Source organism: Chenopodium quinoa, unplaced genomic scaffold (genome assembly GCF_001683475.1).
Source record: "Chenopodium quinoa cultivar QQ74 unplaced genomic scaffold, ASM168347v1, whole genome shotgun sequence".
NCBI classification, from domain to species: Eukaryota; Viridiplantae; Streptophyta; class Magnoliopsida; order Caryophyllales; family Amaranthaceae; genus Chenopodium; species Chenopodium quinoa.
In genome coordinates this window covers 2,726,035-2,746,969 of record NW_018745170.1, presented here as the reverse complement: position 1 = coordinate 2,746,969, position 20,935 = coordinate 2,726,035, and positions in this window count along the sequence as shown.

Sequence of the window (20,935 nt, the reverse complement as noted above, 5' to 3'; positions counted from 1 at the left end):
AATCTAATATAATTGATGTACCATTTGAAAGTAACAAGAGAACAAAGGAGCAGCCGAAGATTCAAAGTGAGTGTGCCGCAGCTATCGGAACAACCAGGAAGAACGCACGTTCGCTGGACGGAGAGATTTTCCTACGAGCGTACGGACTTCCTCTTTACTAGTACGACTACTAGTATTTTTGCTTTTGTTTTATTTTATCTTTGGTTGAAGTGAAATAAAATGAAGAAGGAAGTTGAATTTATAGAGCAAACTGAAATGAAATGATGGATAAGAGAGTTGTCGGCTTTAGGAGTTGAAAGGGCGCCAAATTGCTTAACTCAGTTTACAAAGTATTAACGTGAGGCTCGAGATGGATTTTTCACTTTTTACTATTGAATCATGATACTTTGTAAGGTTTTTACCGTCTACATTTGACTATATTTACATAATTCCAATACAACTATTCTTATTTACAAAAATATTCACCTACTCCCTATGCAAATATTACTATTTTTAAAATTAATTTAATGACTTAATATTTGATATATGTAATATCTATTTTTTTTTTCCATTATCTTATTTTCCTTATTAATCGTGTAAAACCACCAAACGTAACTTTATATCAGAAACGGGGGGAGTAGTTTAAGGAATGTGAGAAAAGAGAAATACAAGTAATCCCTCCTATTTTTTATTTTTTTATTTTTTTTTTTAAGTACATTGCTTTGAGTGTCATAGAATTTAAAAATGTGAGTAGAATGAAGTAAAATATTGTAAAGTAGAGTTTGTTGAGGAATTAAAAATTGTGGAAAAGAGATAGTGAAGGTAATAGTTTATTAGAAAGTAAAAATATAGTGAGATGAGAGAAATAACAAAACAAGCTTTAGTGTTGTTGGCGGTGATGTGATTAATAATTCCTTGAGTATCTTAAATAATGTAGGAGATATAGGTCATATTAATCAGACTCATGTAGTTTTAATTCCGAAAAAAGATGTGTGCGAGTCTCCTGTTGATTATAGGCCTATCAGTCTATGCAATGTATTGTATAAAGTAATAGCAAAAACTCTAGCAAATAGACTAAAAAAAGTACTACCTACAATTATTTGTGAAACTCAAAGTGGTTTTGTCCCGGGTAGATTAATCACTGACAATATTCTTGTTGCCTATGTGTGCTTTCATTATCTGAGAAAAAAGAAGACCGGAAAGAAAGGGTATTTAGGCTTGAAGCTTAATATGAGTAAAGCGTATGACAGAGTAGAATGGGATTTTCTGAGGAAAATGATGGAAAAATTTGGTTTTCCGGACACTTTTGTGATGAATATTATGAACTGTGTGTCATCGGCTTCTTTTGAGGTCTTGGTAAATGGGCAACCATCTCAAAAGTTTTAGTCAAGCAGGGGACTTCGACGAGGAGACCCCCTATCCCCTTTCCTTTTTATCATGTGTGCAGAGGGATTATCGGCACTTCTAAGAGATGCAGAAAAAAAGAAAATCATTCATGGGGTGAAAATTGGGAGGCATGTAGTTACAATATCTCACTTGTTTTTTTGCAGATGATAGCTTGCTGTTTGTCCGGGCAAATGAAGATAAAACTGACAAGGTCCTTGAGATCCTATCAACCTATGAAGTGGCGTCGGGTCAAATGCTGAATATGGAAAAGTCGGAAGTGTCCTTTAGCCGAAATTTAGAATGTGCGAAGAAAAATATGCTTCAGATGAAGTTGACATTTAAGGCCGTTGATGGACATGAAAAATATTTAGGGCTTCCAACGTATATTGGAGGGTCTAAAAAATTTGTTTTCCAGAGTATTCAGGATCGGGTCTGGAAGAAGCTTAAAGGTTGGAAGGAAAAATTTCTATCTCAAGCTAGAAGAGAGATTCTTATAAAAGCAGTGGCCCAAGCTATCCCTACGTATGCAATGCAGTGTTTCTCCATTCCGGGAAGTATTTTAAAGGAGGTTGAAAGAATGTGTAAGAATTTCTTTTGGGGCCAGCGTGGTGAGGAAAGGAAAACTTGCTGGGTGGCGTGGCACAAAATGTACAGGGCCAAAAATTGTGGTGGCATGGCGTTCCGGAATATGCAAATATTCAACAAGGCAATGTTAGCGAAGCAGACTTGGAGGATCCTAACAAACGAACAGTCCTTTATGACTCGTGTGTTAAAGGGCAAATATTTTCCAAAGTCGACCTTTCTGGATGCTCAATGCACCTCGAATTCAAGCTTCACATGGAGATCTATACTGAGTGTGAAGGATGTGATTGAGAAGGGGGCAAGGAAGATGGTGGGAAGGGGAAGCAGTATAAACATATGGGATGACCCTTGGGTGGCAAAAATTCCTGGTTTTTGGATAAGAACTCAAAAGCCTGAGAATGAGAATACTCCAATACATGTTAATGAGTTATGGGTGGAAGGGAGCTGGGATATGAGTATATTGCAGGATCTGTTTTCCCAGAGAGAGGTCCTAGATATTTTCAGCATTCCAATCCCCGTATTTGATGAAGAAGATGGGTGGACATGGCACTTCTCGAAGGATGGTAATTACACAGTCAAAAGTGCGTACAATATGATGATTGAGGGTGAAGAAAGGGAGTCAGCATCAACATCAAGGAGGAGACAGGAAATTAAATGGAAGAAGATATGGCAGTATCACATTCCACAAAAAATCAAATTTTTTGCGTGGAGATGCATGAGAAACAGCATTCCTATGCGAAGCAACCTGGCTGCTAGAGGTATGTGTCATAATCAAAAGTGTCCTATGTGTCGAGAGGAAGACGAAACAATCATGCATACGCTACTAGGTTGTTCTAGTGTTCACTCGATATGGAGATTTTCTGCCTTGAGATTGGAATTAAAAATTGATGGCACGAGGGGGCTTGTGGAATGGTATAATGATATGATGGAAATAGTTAAAGAAACAAAGTGGTGGGAGTTATTCTGGTGTTTGGCGTGGGGGATTTGGTTGAGAAGGAATGGATGGGTCTTTGAAAGGAGGAGGAAGAATGTTGGAGATATCATCCACAAAGCGTCCAGCCTTGTTGGGGAGTTTGAAGAGGCTAGGCTAAAAGATTAATAGAACAACCAATTCAGAAGTTGGCATCGATTTGAAAAGCCCCGAATGCAGGGCTCTATAAGCTGAATACGAATGCCTCCTGTGTGGATCAACAAACGCTGGGAATTGGAGGTGTGCTGCGAGACAGAGTGGGGGATGTGCTGCTAGCCTGCTGCTCATGCTTGAAGGGGACGCTTGAAGTGGATGTAAGGGAAGCATTATCCATGAGGCACTGCCTACGGATAGCTATAGAAGCTGGGTTCAGGGAGATCATGATTGAAACGGACAATATGAAATTATTCCAGCATCTGCAGAAGGGCTGCATAACTCCAAATGCTTTCGGCAAAGTGGTGATGGATGTGCTAAAGATTAGTAGAGAATGTAGACAAGCAGTGTTTTCTTTTGTTAAAAGGACGGGGAATGGAGTAGCGGATAAATTAGCTAGATTAAGTTGTAACTACAGTGAGAGTCGTGTTTGGCTTGAAGAGTACCCTCTTGAACTCCAAGAGGCTATTTGTAAGGACTTAACAAACTTGATGCTTTAATAAATATTTAAGTGTTGGGTTTTTGTCAAAAAAAAAAAAAAAAAAAACAGGCTTTAGTGGGGACCATATGTATTTTTAGTTTATGTTGTATTAATTGACTTACGTAGCATGATGAAATCGTTTTTGATATTCTTCGTGTATATGATTTATTTAATTAACATATAATTATTGTGATATTGCTCATGAATTTGTTTTAATTAGAATAATATTTAGGGGGCGTTTGGTTGGGGGGTTTAAACAAAGGGAAAGGGGATGAGAGGGAATGAATCTCTTTGTTGTCGTTTGTTAGCCACAATCTTTCATTCCCTTTCCCTTTTTTTATTTTTGGGTTTACCCAAAATCATTCTACCCCCATTCCCCACCCCCCCTACCTTTCCCATTCCCTTTCCCCAACCACCACCATACCCACATCAGCCGGTTGCTCGCTACACCTCGCCCGGACGCTCACCGACTTCGTTGCACCTCGTCGGAACTCGTTGCACCTCACCGGATGATCGTCGGCCCTCCCCCAACCCTCGCCTCTCCTCCTCCACCCAAAAATCCTTCCCCCACCCACGCATAACCCTTAAAAAACCCTCTCCTCCACCGGAACCAAAGGCCACACCTCACCGGATGTCTGCCTTAGTGTTTCAATTCTAGATCCATCGGCGTGGCTAGGTTTCGTTTCGTGGATGGTTTGTGGGGTTGCTTGGCTGGGTTTTGGTTGTGGTTTAGTGTTTCAATTCCAGATCCATCGCCATGGCTAGGTTTCGGTCGTGGATGGTTCGTGGGGTTGCTTGGCTGGGTTTCGGTCGTGGTAGTTCGTGGGTGCTGGGTTTGGATTTGGGTTCGTGTGGGTCTGGGTCAGGTGCGGCCGTTGATTGGGCGGTAGGGTGGGGTGGGGTGGATGGAGAAGGTGGAAAATAATGAAGGAAGGGTATTGTGGTAGTGTTGTGGTGGTGCTATGGTGGTGTGATTCCCTGACTTTTTTTTTAAAACAAACAACATGCTTAATTATAAGGGTTTCATTCCATTCTCCTCCATTCCCTTTCTGCATTCCATTCCGATTCCTTTTTGTGAACCAAACGGCCCCTTAATTTAATCAAGATGATATCATTCTGATTTCCACAATAATATCTTCATTATACTTCCTCTATCCAAATTTATACTTTGCTAACTTTCATTTTTCATTCTTCAAAATTTAATTAACCCTTTTTAAAATTGGCAACAACTCACTTTTTTTTATTTACTTCTCTATTACTATCTTTGTTGCTCAAATTATTTTTTATGTCTTACCTTTGGAAGTATTAGTTTTAATATTCCCAACTTAGGCTGATTTTATTTTAATAATCTAAACTTTTAATTATTATCTAATAATTCAAATTTAGGGGTATTTGTTTTCTTTTGGCCTAAATGATCGGTGACCTGATGAACATGTAAGTTTTTTTTTTCTTCTCTAAAATAAATGGCAGCCCCTTTCCAATCAGCGAATTCCCTTCCCTTCCCTTTCTCTTTCACCCGACAGCCCCCTCCCTTCCCTTTTCCATCCAGTACCCCCTTCCCCTTCTCCCTACATATCTTACTTTTCATTAAAATATTAACTCCACTATTTTATTCTATAATTTTTAACGTCTCAACTACCCCCACTTACTTCTCAATTATATTGCCTAAGATCATAACCTGCTAAACTGTAACACTAAAAAAAAATGAAGGTAATAAATTCTTTATTTAAATATACCTTTATGAGGATAATGGCTCTTTCCGATCTTGTTTTAATCATTTGGAATTTTTCCATGTGTGGTTAAAAAAATTCCTATCAATATTTCTATATTTATTTGAAATGTTTACCTCCTTTTTTTTTGTCCCATTTGTTAGATTATGGAAATAATCTAATTATGTAGATAAAATAATCTAATTATGTAGATAATATTTTTGTATATTATTTTGTGTATATCTTTAGTTAGTTTTTTTTTTTTTTTTTTTAAAAAAAAAAAACAAACAGGAGGGCTTATTATTGCATATCAAAATCCACCAAAGTTAAAACACTTTAAGGAAATGAATCCATACAAACTAATTCATCATTTCCACTCGTATCCCACCTAGCTATTAGGTGAGCTACTGTATTCCCACCCCGTTTAACATGAGAACAAAAGAAAACATCAAAGCTATTAGATAAACGACTTATATCATCAAATTAAATAACAGAAAGATTGGAGCTTGACCCTCCTAAGGTGAAGCAGTAGCCTTCATGACATTAATGGCATCTCCTTCAATCCATATTTTTCTATAGTTAGCCAAATATGCAAGCAACTTGTAAACCATACCGGGTAGCTGCAGCTTCGACCGTAGGCGCATCCCAGGGACAGTTCACCCTTTTCACCACAGCAATCACCATCTTACCATTCTCATCACGTATTGCCACACCAAGACTAGCATATCTCCCTTCTACTATGTGAGCATCAACATTAATAATCTTTAACAAACTAGCAAGGGGTGGTTTCCAGTGAGATGTAGAAAATATGGCAGCAGGCCTTGATGTAGGAGAAAAGACCTGCTTAGCATAGATGCAATAGTCATTTACCATCTTCTTGAATCCCATGGATGTGAGAACCAGATCAGGTGCAGCTTGCTCAAAGATATATTTGTTACGGCATAACCAAATACCCCAAGCCAAAGACATAATTATGCTAACTTCCATTATATATCCACCTTACTTGCAAACCAAAAGAGTTTTGACGAAAAGGAACCAGATGGGGTTGCAGCAACTGTTTCATCATACTCGCTATTACCCCACACCATTCGAGCATAATCACATTCAAATAGGACATGATTAATAGACTCTACCTCCAGTCCACAACAAGCACATAACTCGTCTTGAGCAATATGGTGACGAAAAAAGATTTCCTTGGCAGCCATGTGACCTTTGCAAGCTTGCTAAACAAAGTGTGCTAATTTTGGGGGCCCCTAGCCTTGAGATTCCAGACTAGCTTCCACAGTTCAGCATTCTCCACATTTTCAATCCGGTTTTGCCCCAACACACCTAGCCAGTAACTTGATTTTACTGTATATATCCCATTCTTTGTCGGCCACCAAAACATCTCATCAGAAGGTAAACTCAAAGACAGAGGCAATTGTTAAATAGATTGGCACACAGTAGTTGAAAGCACTCCCTAACTACATTTACATTCCACACCCCACTATTCTGATCAATGAGTTTTGCAACAGTAAGATTTGGCTTGTAATTGAATTAGGATTGGGCAATGGGATTATGCTACCTGGAAGCCACTTATCACTCCAAACCTTAATGTTCGATCCATTGCCAACTCTCCACCGTAGCCCCTCAATGAGCAGAGATTTTGATCTCCAAAGACTCCTCCAAGAGAAGCTCGGATCATAACCAAGGTAAGCTTTCAGAACCTCAAAATTTTTTAAATTTCTTGCTTTCAACACCGTATATAGCATAGATGAGGGATTGCAATGTAGATGCCAGACTTGCTTTGCGAGTAATGCTTGATTAAAAACCTTGAGATTTCGGAAACCCATACCATCCATTGCTTTTGGTTTACAGAGAGCATCCCAAGTTTGCCAATGATTTTACGATGAGTGTCAGTATAGCCCCACTTTTGCAAGCAAAGAATGAATTTCCTCAATTAAGCCATCGGGAATACGGAAGACACTCATCATATAAGTTGGTATGGCTTGTGCAACCGCTTTGATCAACGTCTCCTTCCCCTGTCTTGACAACAGTTTTTCTTTCCACCCTTGGAGCCTCTTCCATATTCTTTCTTTTAGGCAAGCAAAAACCACTTTTTTTGGACTTCCCAATGATTGTTGGTAGACCTAAGTATTTTTCAAGCCTCTCCACTTCTTGAACCCCTAGAATAGACACAATTTCTTGGCGTCGGGAGACAGGAACATTTTAACTAAAAACCACATCCGTTTTGTTCAGATTCACACTTTGACTAGATGCTCTCTCATATCACCGAGCATTCCCTAACAGATGCTTTCGCAAAAAGTATATTATCAACAGCAAAGAATAAATGTGACACTCTAGGTGCCCCAATACAGACCCGGGCTCCATGAATGAGATTGTCCCTAGTCACTTTTGCTAATAGGGTAGTAAAAGCGTCAGCCACAATTGAGAAATAAATATGGGAAAATAGGATCACCTTGACGTAAGCCCTTCGTCGGAGTCACATTTTCGGAAATCCACCCATTGATCTTGAACGCAAAGGACACACTTTTGAGATGCAATTTGCAATTACTTTTTCAAATGGCAATTTGCAGTTAAATTCCGGAAATTTATACAGCTCATTAAATTAAGTAAGAATCAAAAACAACAAATTTGTACGCGAATTTCCTCGAAATTTGGAATTTACCCCATATATTGCTGAGCTTCAGGATAATCATTTTGAACGTACTCTGCCATCTACTTTTTTCAAATTCTTTTGATTTGTCAAATCTTTAATTTCCGGCATTATGTTTTAAATTTACCGTCGGAAATTTGCTAATTGGAGAAATTTACGGAGGTTTGTTGAGTGCGAATCGGTTTAGTGGAGAGTTGCAGTTTTTTAAAAATGAAAGTACTAAAAAAAAAATGAAAAATATGAATAATTTTTTTTTTAAAAAAAAAAAAGTACGTACTCCAAAAAAAATTCTGAAAAGTGCTCAAGTATGAATAATACTCATAACTAAACAAGAAATGAAAAGAAAAAAAAAAAAACATGAAATTTGTGTTAAAAAAAAAAAAGGAAATAACTAACCATCCATCTTGCTGCTGCTATAGTGCTATAGCAATTCTTCTTCCCTCCCTTCCCTTACTTTTCACTTCTATCCAAACAAAGAAATTTTATCCAAACAATATGTAAAAGAGGCTACACGAGAATGTATAGTCTTACGCAATAGCAGAGACAAGGGTCATGGGACTCATGACTCATGAGTGTGGAGCTCTTTTGGCCACGGGAAGGGCAGCCTCACTGTCCCAATCTTCAACTTCTGTTCCCTGAAACAAAGAGCAAGCACGCCGTGCTTCTCCCTTTGTGATCAATCCATGCTCCATGTTAGTCTTAAGCAAACACTTGTACCCCCACTTTATTGTGCTTCTCTCCACACCATCATTCCTGATAGCTTCTTGATGGCTTTAACAATTAGATCCTCACTTCAAGAATGGAAGTGTCCTAAATGGCTTTATCAGTTAAGATTCATCGCGCTCTTTCTAGAAATTTAGCTCATGTTCATAAATCAAGATAACACCCCCTTGCAAAACACAGAGCAGTTTAGAATTCAGATTACACTCAGCAAGTCAGCATATACTGTCCCACACCAATTAGGATCATAGCCTAAGTAGTAGCCGTCATTGCACTTCAGGAGGTACACCTATACCTCATAATTTGTGGCATCAATGGACCCGCGTTCGTGTAGCCTCTGCCCCACTCCAGATACAACTTTTGTTACTCTTGAAACCACAACATGCTGTCAAAAACTGACTTTAGTTGGAAAAAAGAAAATAAATGCTTAAAGTCACTAACTCAGATCGAATTGTTTCAACAAAAGTTCAAGATGAAATACAAATTTCAGCAGTTACAGATTACATTAAACTAAGTATTCAAGCTACTGTGAGGGATTCTCCCCCTTAAAAAATAAATTTAATATCATTGTGAGTTATTGACCCACGTATCAGATACTAAACTGATAAGAACAGATACTACACTTGATCTTAGCCAAAAGGCCGAGAAAGGTATGATTTGCTAAGCTTTACGAACGTCTATTTATTTTCCGGTTGTTTCGGCTAATGCTTCACCTATCCAATGTGGGATCACCAACTCCAGAAATCTTCCCATCTCTACCTGGACAGAATTACGATATGGAGTCAGAAAAAGCAGGATTAATAGTGCACTACGTAAAATGAAAAAAAAGGAAGGACCATATATGGGAATGGGTAATGTTCGATGAAATTCATAATCACACATATCTCATGTTTGTTTGCCATCTAAAGAGGAAGTCTACATTCAAATGCGGGCGACATCAGTTATGTAACTTATGTCTCTATCAGAATTTTCAAGGCATGTCATGTCTTAAAACTAAGAGATTGCAAATGAGTTTATCATCATTAATAGTATAATACTGCCTCCGTTCTGCTAAGATTACTCCATTTTCAATTAATGGATATCCTAAAGAGTTAACTCATTTCATCTATGGAATGTTTTCCCCATTTGTCAAACCATGTGTATCCACAAAAAGACAAAAGAAAAAGAACCTGCATGCCTACTCAATTGAGCCAACTCTTAAATTATTAGAAAAAAAATTAACGCAATCTTCTTAGTGAGATAGAGGGTGTTATAGATATAGCAAACTTCAATAGTCCTAGATTTAAATTTCTTGTAAGTTGCAAATTAATTTTTATCATTTGTGACAAAAAAAAAGGCACATATTACAATTAAGCTCTTCGTTAAATCATGCATCAAAGTTATAGCCTTATAGGATGAGCCATTTGTTTTGTCCATGATGAATATAACATCATCACAAAACTACTATAGTGGTAAATCAGAGCGTGAGGGTAGCTAATCCTTATGGTCAATAATGTATCTTTGTCCAATGTGATATTAGGGAGTGATAGGGGTTTAAAGGAAATGGAGAGCATTAGGGCCTAGTTTCAACATTGACCATTTCCAATTAGGAAAATTCAATTGTAACATCAAACTAATTGTTAATAGTGTGAAGCAACAACCTCGTATTTGGAAGTACATTGAAAGATTTGTTTTTTCACCTTTTCCAGCACACCTCATTCAACCATAAATGTATTCATTTATCTATTGGTATACAAGGTTGTTTTGGATAACGGTTTAGGGAACACGGTAAAGGCCAGTATCTGGATAAAGGTTTAGGGAACATGATAAGAGCCAGTAATGATCTTCTATCTGGTCTTGAGTGCCTAAATAGTTATGACATGTTAACTACCCTGGAAACTCGCTCATATAGTTAAGTTATAAATGGTCCGATAGGAGTGTAAAGTGTAGATTAAAGCGTTTCGTCATAGATGTTGTGTACCTTTGGAATGTTGTGGCTTAGGTATAGGAGTCAAACGGTAAGTGTTATGTGGTGATGGCCCCTCATGTGAGTAGTCATGAAGCTAAAGAGCAGCTGCCTAAGTGACACATAGGATAGATCCTTGGGACAAGCTGGTACTTGTGATCTTACATCATTATCTAGTGATCCCACAGATGTTGCAGCTATATGTTACGTGTCGATATGAGTCCATATGACATCCCATACAACTAGCCCCCAAAAGTGAGTGCATCTACATGGCAGGTGTAGCCACTTTGAATAATCAACTCCATTGGCTGCTGGTTTCATATTTCATCTAGTTGTCTAACCAAGGGCGGATAAAAAAGGAAAGTGTAGCAATTAATTAGAAAAAAGAGTAAATTAGGATGATAGGTCTATGGTTCTATGAAGCCAACAAAGTTTTAAAGTCTATTACATATTGTGTATTTGCAGATATATTGTTTAATGAAGTATAATTACTTCCAGTGAAAAGCAAGACAATACCACATCGTGTAATTTAAGACCGCTAAGTACAACTCTATAGATATGCTTCACTCTTCTGCAGTATACTCCACGCAGCCATGCAGTGAGCACAAAGCGAACTATTCTTTCGCCTTTTACTAAAGAATACCGTGTGCTCGCTGCATATAGTGGCATACGTTTATTTTTGGAGGGAGTTCCTTAACTGGAGCTTCCAGCAAACTAAGTGCAAGTATATAGTGCGGTCTAAATAATCAGCCAAATTAATGAAGCAATAAATGTGATACCAAGACTACAAGCCTCACCTTGCTTCTTAGAGAGATGAACCATCCTAATCTTATCTGCATCATTCTATTCAAAAGCATACCAAAATCTATCCTTCCTGCCTTTTACAGCATCAGCATTGACTTTTAAGGCCGAGAGAGCTAGACAACCCCAATGTTTTAGATTGAGTATGGGCTTTGCCTTATTCCAGTAGCAAATCCTGTGCCCCCAAATAAACTGTCTGTAGACCTTCACATAGCAAGGAAAGGACATGGCTAATTCAACTGACCTTAGTAGGCAAACAGCCGCCCGTAGTATCACTTTGTGATCAACCTATACAGCCCTTTCCGTCCACATGAAGGAGTTTCTGCAAATTGCCTAGCTGTGAAAGTGTGAATTGCATTTCTATTTGGTAGGGCACAGTGTATATCAATTTTTCCCCCTTAACAAAACCTGACACTACCTTCAAGTCACACTCAAGTTCAAGAGGAAAATCTAGTTGTCAAGCATCCTTCTTGTCACAATAACTACGATGAGTTGGGCACAGATGGTGCACTACCCAATCACCAAGAGATATTCAACCACTATTGGTCAATATAATATATCATACAGGGGTAGAGATCAAATGCATTATTTTATACCTGGTATATATAACACTACAAGATTTCGATCCTAACATCTGGTAAAACATCAGAGGTCAAATGCAGTACCCACCCCCCACCCCCGCCCCAGCCCAGCCCTACTAAAACTAGAAATACCAACGAGCAAGACAGAGATACAAAGGAATCATCTGTCTGCTGTATATATTGAAGATGCGAAGCGAGGCAAATAAGCATAAGAACTGTTTTAGATACAAGTCAATGCAATTCAGTCATCTGAATCTATTTTTTCCAAGAGATCACAAGGTACAGAATCTCTGAGCTTAATGTAGTGATGTGTATATACTCAGTAATTTCTACATTGGGTACAACAACAATTAAAAGATTGATCAGTTATGAATGCTTATTTAATTATTCCATCTTCAATATTCTACACAAAGATCTTGAGAGTTGATACAATGATATAAACATGCATACATGAAATACTCATTTATTCACCGTATATTTATGAAAGTCAGTTTTGTAAGGTCATACTGTCCCACATCAATTAATTAACAAGGGGCGTACGAGAAAGATGACTATATAATAAAACTGATTGTGAACATACGCAGGGGTCAATGGGTGATCAAGAAGATTCATGGCCTAGGCAGGTGGTCTCCATTGCACATTAGGAGGGGGTGCCTGCTTAACATCTTCCCAAGAGGAAGAGGGTACATCATAATTTGTGATAGAGGGAGCCTGCGTTTGCGCGACCCCTATCCAATATCTAGTTCAACCTTCATTGCGGTACTTTTTATGTCAATGGATTGCCTGAAAAGAAATTTTTTTTTTTTAAAAAAAAACCCAAATAAATTAGCAATTGCTTAATTACATTAAGCGAACCAATTTGACACAGAATTAGCACATTAGACACTGTTGGAATTGATTAAACTCTACCAGCTGTGGGAAAGTTAACAAAAACACCTAGTTCCTTTTAATAATGATATAGCAATATAGCATAATTGAGTTACAAATAGAATCACAAACACAGAGTAGTCACACATAAGTAGGATAAGTTTCAGAGTTTAGTTAGCTTAAGTGATATACTAGATTAACAAGCTCGCCTCAGCCTGTAACTACTATTGTTTTTTGAATGATTGTATGGGAGTTCCAGTCAAAAGACTCGAAACTTAAACCAGACAAAATAACCAACCAGCTAGGTTGGAGAGGTAAAATCTTACAGTCCCAACGATACACACGCAAAGAAAAAGATTTCCAACTATAGAGCACATAAAGGATGCAGGTCAACCATCATATATGCGCACAAGGACTTAAAATAATAGAAATTTCATCAACAAATGTTGGGTTTACGCACTCCATTCATAACCTGAAAGAGCTCATTTAAAAAAAATTCACCAAACTTACAATGCACAAATAAGTAGCTCATTTGTGAGCATTACATGTGAAGAGAAACTATGAAGAGCCCTATCTGGTCTCTAATTCTAAAGTTCAATACTATTACTAAAAAAGTCCATTTATCCCCATTATTTTTTAGTATTGGTCATTAGTTGCGATGGTAGGAGCTTTTGGACATTAATTTATTCGTTTGAATCTGAAATTGACTCATTTATCCCCTAACCAATTTTATCCCCTAATTTCTAAAATATATATGTCAGGCTCTCTTAAGTGCCATACCTTTTCCCATTCCTGATTTTTCCAAGTAGTAAGCTAGTAACCACAACTATAATGTGATGTGACCGACTACACATCCATAAATTAGGTGCTAAGTTTCCATAGAAGCTACTTAGTTGTTGATTTTCACATGGAACATTTATAGGAATTTCCTTGTAGTTTTTTTTGGTAAAGAAATATTAATTGGGTTTCCATGTGCTTATTATCATGTTATACTAATGCTGTAAACAGTGACTATGTGTTCACTTCATGTGAATCCATTCCTTTTTAGAAACACTGTTAATGGTATGTTTCTTACACATGCTGTAATGGAAGATCAATTGTTAAATTGTGTCATCTTAAAACTCCAGGTTCTGGTGTCATTATTTTCAACACGGACTGAATGAACTATGGCATTTAAGTAGCTTTTACAAACGCTATCCAGAGGGCCTGAGAAATCTCTATATCCAGTCCCCATGGCCAAACGGTATTTCAATTTCATATTAAGCTGGAAAAATTCAAATGTAAAACCAAAAAATACAGAAATAATGAGGAAGCAAAAGCCAGCAGATGACATTGTCTCTGTAGAATTATTCCCCATAAGTCAGCAAACACATGCATTTCTTAATCTGTGTGGATCAATGTTTCTGTGCTTTGGAGCAAAATTATTGCAATATTATGATGTAAAAGACAGGAACAACCTTCCCACATCAGTCAAAAAAGAAAATCTAAGCTAGGACTTTGTGGTATAAATAACAAAGTTTGTTACAGCAACCATCACACAGCCATGCAGTGAGCACAGAGCGAACTATTCTTTCGCCTTTTACTAAAGAATACCGTGTGCTTGCTGCATCTAGTGGCATATGTTTATTTTTGGTGGGAGTTCCTAATAGGATCTTCCAAAAAAAACAAGTAAAAGTGTTACAAACAACTATCATACTCTTCAAATCTATGATTATCAAGGATCAATTTGCTAAACTGTTGTATGATATAAGCACCAAGTCCACCAACTCAATCACAGAGAATCAGATAAATGAGATATGAATTGAGTAAAATTTGTAATAATACCTTGCAGCAGTCTGAGGCATCGTGGTGCTCAAGGACTCGAGGAGGATATATGCCATACATGACAACAATTTAAACTCTCCATATCAGGGTTAGAGAAATAAAACTGTTAGTGGCGCAGTTATTAAACAGACTGCAGAAGGAGAACATAACCTGCTAAAAGGAGAAATAGAACTGTTAGTGGCGCAGTTAAATATAAAACAGACTACAGAAGGAGAACATAACCTGCTAAAAGGAGAAATAAAACTGTTAGTGGCGCAGTTAAATATAAAACAGACTGCAGAAGGAGAAAATAACCTGCTAAAAGAAGCTCCGAATGTCTCAAAAAAAAAAAGAGAGAAGGGACAAATGTTAGGACTGTATCTCAAGGTGGCATCATCTCTGCACACGAACCAGGATGACTGTCAGTACAACTGCATTTATTAAGCAGAAAATGCACATGAAAACCCTCACACAGCAAGTAGTTTTCTATACTACTGTTACACAGCTTGTATAGAAACCACAGAGAATAAGTCCTAATTTGTGAGTGGGAGCCTGGGCTCTTACAGACCTTACCTAATTATATCAGAATAATACACTTGCAGTATGTATAGCTATACTAACAGCCTCAGTAGTGCTTGTAGAAGTGTAAGTTCCATCAATCAGGACTCAGGAGAAAACCAAATACTACTGAAGAGACTTCAAGTCCATTTTTCTTGTTCTTGCCATCACCAATACCTCAGCTCTAGCTGTTCGAGCACATTCTCTGGTCACTTTGAATTCTACTGAATTGGACTAGGGTGAAGAAACACCATACATTTGTGTCATTTCACACAGAATACGCATGCATTCCATCAAATCAGAAAACGAATGGTGTATGCACACAATATTTAAACTGAATAGTATGTATCAAATTGGTACATATAACCAGAAACATAGGCAGGTTTTATTGGAGTTTCTCTGTTGAAACCTATTGATTGAAGATGTCAAAGAGTAGTTGAGCAAACTATTCTTTCACACTTTACTAAAGAATACTATCTGCTTGTCGCACTAAACAGCATACATTAGTTGTTGAATAGATTCCTTCAAGGAGCTTGTAACAAGCCAGTTGTCCCTGACTACTGGGACTAAGGTACAAACAAATCACGAACCTTGCAATTTGAAAGTAGTTGCGTAGAATATTAGGGTAGGATACATGATGTAACCTATTAACTTTTTATGGAAAATAACATGTATCAGTCCAGTATAGTGTAAATCATAAGGAAAACCACAGAATCTGATCACACAATAATCAGCAGGAGATTCCTTTTTTTTAATAGTCAACAGGAGATACTTCCTCCACTCCTAGTTTGACTCTTGAATGATCCGAAAAAAGAAATCAATTCTAGAACCCTACAAGCATATGGAAGAGTAATAAGGAGGTAAATTCTATGCTGTCTATCTCAATAGTTATGACCGCTGTAACAGTGATTTCACAGTAGCTGCTACCTCTCTTTACTACGAATTCTTAATACAAAATAGATAATAGAATATAGGAAATATACCATTGGCCCACGTATCAGATATTAAACTGATAAGAACAGATACTACACTTGATCTTAGCCAAAAGGTCGAGAAAGGTATGATTTGTTTAGTTTAATCTCCTGCCTTTTATTTCCTGAAGTTGTCGTACCCTTGTCGCTTCTCTTCGATGTGGTCATCACACCTTAACTATAGGCCAAAAGCAGGGCTAAGAGAAGGATTGGATCATAAAAGACTTGAAGAAGCCGGAATATAAAGCAAACAGCATGGGAACTTGGCTTTCAGTTCCATGGAACACCATAAAAGAGAACTAAAGAAGTATGACGGTCCAAAGTAGAAGCTTCATCAAAAGACTATACATGAAGATTAAAAATGATTTTGTATAGGAATCATATAAATTTCTCTTTACCTTAATTTCACGTATCTTATCTGAACTAATCAACCCTTACCTAATCTTATTTGACTTTATTAGATCTTATAGCAGATATTATATAACCTCATAGAGCTTATTATCCCTTATCTTATATATCACCATGTGACCTGTTTTGACGCAGAAAACCTTCAAGATGTGTGTCAGCTGCTGCAACAAGTCCATTTCAGAATGATAAAAAACACAATCTGAAAAATGTTGTAATTTAACAAGAACCAAGTGTAACCAAGGAAAAGAGAGACCCCCTGACATACAAACAGTTCAAAATTTTCCAACAAATATTATCAAACATTTATCAAAGTAATCTCTGTATTGATAACACACTAACTGCCTACTCTTAATATATGCATTATGCTCCGTAGATTGAAATTTAATATAATGATTTGGTGAGGAGTGCCAGGCCTGTGCAGTAGTTCAACACATAGGCGACACTTGAGATTCCCAGCAGCAAGCTACTGTGGTGGATTCCCCCCCTTAAAAAATAAATTTAATATCGTTGTGAGTCACTGACCCACGTATCAGATATTAAACTGATAAGAACAGATACTACACTTGATCTTAGCCAAAAGGCCGAGAAAGGTATAAATTGTTTTTTTCATCTCCTGCCTTTTATTCCTTAACGTTTCCACACCCTCGTTATTTCTTTTCGATGTGGTACAGACTTCTGTTTATGATAGGAAGTCAATATCATTACTTATTAGGAGTCCTGCTCACAGAAAACTTCTAAAACTCAGAGTACATGATAAAGAGTGTATTAGCAATAAAAAGACCCAAGTCCTGGAATATAGTGGGTTTTGTGACGAATATAGAAAGGTTTATCACACATAAATACTCCATGCGTTCACAAATAATATTCTTATTAAATTTGGACATACATATTAAGAAATTTATTAGGGTGGAGTGGAATGTGAGAAAATAAATTTAATAAAGTGGTCCACATCACATGGATTGAGTGTAAACTTTTTCATTTTCAGGAAGATTATTTGTGGACATCCTAAATGGAATGCAGGAAAAATCATTTGTGAACAGAGGGAGTAGTATATAAGAGTAGGTTAGCCGCTAATGTGCATTTCCAAACTTCCATCATGAGCAAATGAAGAAAGGTTTAATTTATTACACAAAAACAGCCTTCGGTTTTATAGTCATTGCAATGTTCACATAATCCAACTTTGTCCATAAGTTTACTTCCTTCATTTCTTTTTAGTTATTCTACCCTATTTGGAATGTTTGGAAATAGCTATTCAATTTCACACTAATTGCTCTAACCGATGATACAAATCATACAATGTTGCACCATATTTTGGCGTCGTATGACTCGTATCCGAGGGATTATAGGATTTGGTACTCTTCTGATTTTGTCCCATACGTTGATACAATCAAAAGAATGTCTTGACGAATTTTCTATATATCATATAACATGTCTAAGGATATTCTTTTGGCACTCTACATTTCCACACCTCTTTAACAAGAGTAAAGAGACCATGTTCCAAAAAAATTGTATTTAAAAAGATTGATTATAATGATCCCAACTTTTAGTGATTTGCGAATATAAATCTCGCCTTTTCATGAGTTATAATAATCCGAACTTTTAAACTCATATTGTTTTATTAGTTCCAACAATTGAAAAAAAAAAAACCTATTGTAGGCTTGTAGCATATTATCTATCCATGGTCACAACTAATTGGTGTAATTAGCACATTATCTATCCATCAATAATTCTTAAAAAAAAAAAAAAAAAAAAAAAAAAACTTCCCACCACCACCACCGACCTCCTCCCACACCATTGCCGACCACATTCTCCTCCACCACCCGACCTAAAATCTCCTCCCCCCTCCATCAGCAACCTAACACCAACACCCCTCCCTAAAATAAGGAAGGCAACTTGGGAAGTCATGTGATTAAGTGACTTAGATTTATGTACCAAAAAGTAATCTCATAACAGGGTAACCACTTCCTCCTTCTATTCATCCTCTCTCAACTTCAACAGCAACATGCAAGTTAAGCCACGTAACAGATATTAAACTGATAAGAACAAACACTACACTTGGTATTAGCCAAAAGGCTGAGAAAAGTATGGTTTTCTTAGTACTAAGTTACCTTTTTTTTCATGTGGCATTGACCTTTTCCTCCTTTCTGATGTGGGATTATCAAACTTGAAAATTTCCGCATGGATACTTGGAGAAATTCACAGTCAACAATTAAGATGATTGTACGAAGTAGATAACTCACATAATTAGAAGTATTTCTGTATTTGTTACAAGTCAAAAAGTGAGGGCACAAAATATCTCCAAGGATCATCAGTTTCATCTTAAGCAATGGTTCATTCTCAGTTTAACACACAAATCACATGTTATTTGCCAAAATTATTCCAATTTAACCAGATGTATATCAGATAGCCCAAAATAGATAGAGACCATCTGAAAGTAGAATAAGGATCTCAGGATCTGCCTGTTGGGTGAAATAGCACTCAAGATGAAGAATCCAGTGACTTCACCGTGTTACTTTCAAGTAGAGTTAGTAGTATCTTGTCTACTTAAAAAAGTCTTATGCAACATACATATGCTAGGTGGTGCAACCCACCTTCTCTTAACCAATAAAGAAAATAAATAAATAAAAAAAACATTATAATCCCCCCCTCTATTTTTCCCCTTTTGTAAGAAAGTTGAACGGTTGTATTGTAAAAGGAAATTGGCGGTCAACTACATCATTAATTGTGATTGTCATCAAGATGCGGTAAATGTTCAATTTAACATCAAAGGCAATGAATGGAACACTGTCACATTGAATAAATAAGAAAAAAGTAAAAAAAAAAAAAAAAAAAAAAAAAAAAAAAAAAAAAGTCATTCTACCGCACAAATAAAACAGTACATCTAGGAGAGCATAATCCAACACGGTACTCACAGTGTACTTAACAGAGACCACTAGGAATCAAATTAGTGGATATGAAAGTTGAGAAGGAAGGAACACAGGTTTTGTTTCTATACATTATTTTTCAAGCAGACAATCAAATGCTAATTTCATAGTAGAGAGCATGTAATGCAGTCACAGCAAAAGAACTTTATATCACTGGAGGAAAAAAGAAATAGAAGCAAAACACATATTAAAAGCAGGGGCAAAAAGGTCAAAAAAAATTGGACCATTTCTCGATTTGTGCGTGTCATCCTTGCGCAGGAGCCATATTAATCTTCTCTGTATCGTTCCAATTTTATTAGATGTCTCTACACGCTATTTTTGTTTTTATACACTATTTTTGTTTAGACAATCAAGTGCTAATTTCATAGTAGAGAGCAAGTAATGCAATCAACAGCAAAAGAACTTTATATCACTGAAGGGAAAAAAAATAGAAGCAAAACACAATATAAACAGGGGCAAAAAGGTCAAAAAATTTGGACCATTTCTCGATTTGTGCGTGTCATCCTTGCGCAGGGGCCATGCTAATCTTCTCTGTATCGTTCCAATTTTATCAGATGTCTCCGAAGAGACAATCTTTATCTAGAAGCCAGGCTTAATAAAGGGACCAGTAGCTTTGTAAATAATCAATGTGGGACTAAAGATTAAAGCAGTTGACTTGCAACCAAGTAGCAACCATGAAAGATCTTCGATAACCAACAGTAGTAAAAGTAGTGTCTGTAAGTTGTCTGTAGGAAGGGGAGAGCAAAATAGAAATATATGCAAAGCATATGAACAACACCGGCAAGGCGGCAACCTCCTTTGTTTTGGTTCTCACCCAAGTTGTGCCAATTCTTTGATTTATTATCTGAGGCAATAAAGCATTAAGGTTATGAATAACAGCACCATGTAATCAAAATCTAACTTACAGAAACATAATCCAACATATGGTAAGCAAAAGCTACAAAGGAATCAAATTATAGAGTATACGTGTTAAGAGGTAGCATAGTTTTTGTTTTAATAAACCCCATTATAACTGAAGAGACGGCATAAGCACATCACAATAAAGTACATAAAGCTTCAGAGTTCAGAGCAGAAAACAAAATAAGCTGTAAACAACACATAGGATCAAGTGAAGAAAAACAGACTAGAGAGGAAAATTTTAAGGGGGGGGGGGGGAGCTGAATAAACACTATAGATTGATGGTGGAGGGGTAGAAAAGGAAAAAAATTTGGACCATTTCTCGATTTGTGCGTGTCATCCTTGCGCAGGGGCCATGCTAATCTTCTCTGTATCGTTCCAATTTTATCAGATGTCTCCGAAGAGACAATCTATAACAGAGCTTGTGCAATATAAACAAAGTGGTATCTGCATATTGTTTCAATGTGGGATATCTACGCTTCACACCTATATGGCCATATCAGCCTCCGATAACCTAGCAATTTGCAAATCTCAAATTACCATT